The sequence below is a fragment of the Trichechus manatus genome, unplaced genomic scaffold (assembly GCF_000243295.1).
Source record: "Trichechus manatus latirostris isolate Lorelei unplaced genomic scaffold, TriManLat1.0 scaffold00035, whole genome shotgun sequence".
Classification (NCBI taxonomy): Eukaryota; Metazoa; Chordata; class Mammalia; order Sirenia; family Trichechidae; genus Trichechus; species Trichechus manatus.
In genome coordinates, this window is record NW_004443971.1 from 11,796,847 (window position 1) to 11,800,384 (window position 3,538).

The following is a 3,538-nucleotide window of genomic DNA, read 5'->3' on the forward strand; positions in this document are numbered from 1 at the left end:
CTAAGTGCTCTGAAGCCGAAGGCCCAAAGCTACATACTTTAGCTCACCAAAAGTCTCTTTGTGTGCATATTTTGCCACGCAAGATTTAACTCCCTATTTATTTACTCAATGTTCACAGTCCATTATAATAGATATTGGAGTCTTTGAGGTTACACCTTCAAAATGCAAGCCTCCTTACTATACAGGCAAGGCCCATCCCTGTATCTCTTACAGCATGGAAGAGAATAATCAAGAGATTCTACTCTCTACCGACAAGACAGCTTCCTAGAGGAAGAGATTAACCTACCACATGCCCATTTTTTCAGACTTGCCACTTAGGTAAAACTTTACTCCTCCTCCTAGGAGAGCTAAGCATGAGGGAATCAAGAGCACCCAGGAAAGTTATTCTAATGAAGCTCTCCCCAGGTTGAAAGAAATACCCAGTAATGGAAAGATGCACCCTCCCAAACCTATTGATTCAAAGTATCAGAAAACCATGCATTGTAAGTTAGAAAATCTTAGTACGCCAAAACTGCTCTAGGATAATGCCTACTAGATCCAGAGAATAGGGTTAGAAGCTATGCACACAACTTAACAAATAGCTACAGCACTGACAAAAGTGAGCAGTGATGGAGACAAGGAAAATCCACACTCCCTACTCTGATAATAGCCAGGTCTTTATTAGGATGTCATAAAGAGGGAACAGCGAGGTGAAAGGATAGCAGAATGAAACACAAAGACCACAAGAGAGATGAAAAAGGAGCTACGTAAGACAGAGGAGAACAGGAGGAAACCCAAATCAGCAATATGCAACAAAAAATGTGCAGACTGTAAAGTGTAGCACTGACATTACAGAAAATGTAATAAATGATGTAGAGGGCAAATATGAGGAAGTCTTCTAAAATGTGGAGGAAAAAGAAGAGATGAAACAATGAGAGAAAAGATAGAGATTGAGGACAGAAACAAATTTAACTCAAGAATTATAGTTGTTCCTAAGGAACAAATGGGGAAACAAATGGGAAAAAAGTCAAAATCAAAAGTTTTTGAGCTACAATTGGCATAACACAGTTTATATAGACAATGTTCTACATTCTACCTTGGTAAGTAGTAGTGTCTGGGGTCTTAAAGGCCTGTGAGCAGCCATCTAAGATACTCCACTGTTCTCACCCTTTCGGGAGCAAGGGAGAATGAAGAGAACAAGATACAAGGAAAAGATTAGTCCAAAGGACTAATGGAACACAGCTACCAAGGCCTCCACAAGACTGAGTCCAGTACACCTAGGTGGTGCCTGGCTACCACCACTGACTGCTCTGACCGGGATCACAGCACAGGTTTCTGGACAGAGCCGGAGAAGGATGTAGAACAAAATTCTAACACACACACACAAAAAGACCAGATTTACTGGCCTGAAAGAGTCTGGAGAAACCCCGAGAATATGGCCCCCAGACACCATTTTAGCCCAGTAGTGAAGTCACTTCCGAGATTCACCATTCAGCCGGGGATGGGCCAGCCCCATAAAACGGGACTAATGAGGTACAGCAGTCCAGGGACAAGGACTAGAAGGCAGAAGGGGAGAGGAATTGTGATAGGGAACCCAAGGTTGAGTAAGGACAGTGCTGACATGTCATGGGGTTGTTAACCATTGTCATAGGGCAGCATGTGTAGTGTTTAATGAGAAACTATTTTGTTCTGTAAACCTTCATCTAAAGTGAGAATAGCAGCACAACTGGAAGAATGTAACTGATGTCACTGAATTGTGCATGTAGAAATTTTTGAAATTGGTGTATCTTTGGCTATGTATATTTTCACAAAAAAAAAAAAAAGGTTGAGAAGGGAGAGGGTTGACATGTCATGGAGTTGTTAACCTATGTCATAAAACAATATGTGTACTGACTGTTTAATGAGAAACTATTTGTTCTGTAAACCTTCACCTAAAGTACAATTAAAAAAAAAAGTTTTTGAGCTAGAAAAAACCACCTAAGTGTTAAAATTAAAAGAGATGACCATACTAATGAGAAGTTAATAAATAGATCCATTTAGGCATAGTCTGGCAAAATTTTTGAGTTACAAAAATAAATGTTATAAGTGCCTAACAGAATAAATAGGCTAGCTATGAAGGAAAAAAATTATGTCTAATTTTAGTCTTTTCTGGAATACTAAATATAAGAAGTCTAAGGAACAACAGATATAGAATTTTTAGGGAAAAATTACTTGACTTAGCCATAAGTCAGCAAAAGATGTGCACTAAAATAGAGGTTCTCAAAGTGAAGTACATGGATCCTTGGGGGTCTCTGAGATCTTTTCAGGGGGTCTTCAAGGTAAAAGCTATTTTCATAACGATGCTGAGCCATTATTCACCGTTTTCACTGTGTTGATATTTGCACCATTGATGCAAAAGCAATAGGGGGTAAAACTGCTGTCAGCTTAGCACAAATCAATGCTATGGGATCAGCTACTAGTAGTTATTGTATTCTACCACACACAAACAAAAAAACAAAGCTAGTTTTACTTGAGAGTGTTCTTGATGAAACAATAAAAATTATTAATTTTATTGTATCTCAAATGTTCACTGATGAGATCAGTGGTAAGTGCACATCTTTTTAATATTCTGTGCGACAAATGGGCAGTATACATAAAACACTTTTTCTGTCTACTGTAATATGATGGTTGTTTCAAGGAAATGCATTTGTGTAGTTAAGTTCCAAGCTAAACTAGCTGCTTATTTCATGTAACACCATTTTTTTCTTGGGGCTTGGGTATTTGGCAGACATTTTCTTGAAAATGAACTAAAGTGAGCCTATCTCTTCAAGGAAAACAATTGACAGTATTGCTGCCAGTGAGAAAATTTGATATTTCAGGTGAAAATTAAAATATTGGAAAACTTGTATCTGTCACTGTTAGCTTAATAAAGCCAGCTACTGTTGAGTTGATTCTGACTCATGGCAACCCTAAGCGTGTCATAGTAGAGCTGTGCTACATATAGGGTTTACAATGGCTAATTTTTCAGAAGCAGATCACCAGGACTTTCTTCCAAAACTCCTCTGGGTGGATTTGAACCTCTGACCTTTCAGTCAGCTGCTGTTAACCATTTGCACAACAATAGCTTTCTTTTTCTTTTAATTTTTTTTTTATTGTACTTTAAATGAAGTTTACAGAACAGTTTCTGATTCAACAGTCAGTACACTCGTTGTCTTATGACATTAACAATCCCATGACATGTCAACACTCTCCATTCTCAACCTTGGAGGACCTTTTTTTTTGGTGAAAATATACATAACCAAAGTTACACCATTTCAAAAATTTCTACGTACAATTCAGTGACATCGATTACATTCTTCCCGTTGTGCTGCTATTCTCACCATCCATTTCCAAATTATTCCATCACCATTATCTTCAACTCACTGCCCCCTAGGCTTCCCATCAAACCTTTGAGTTGCTGTTGTCAATTTGGTCTCACATAGATAATTCTTGTTTTTTTTTTTTTTTTTTTTTTTGGTACCTTAGAGGAAGTTCTGTAGAACAAATAGTTTCTCATTAAACAGTTAGTACACATATTGCC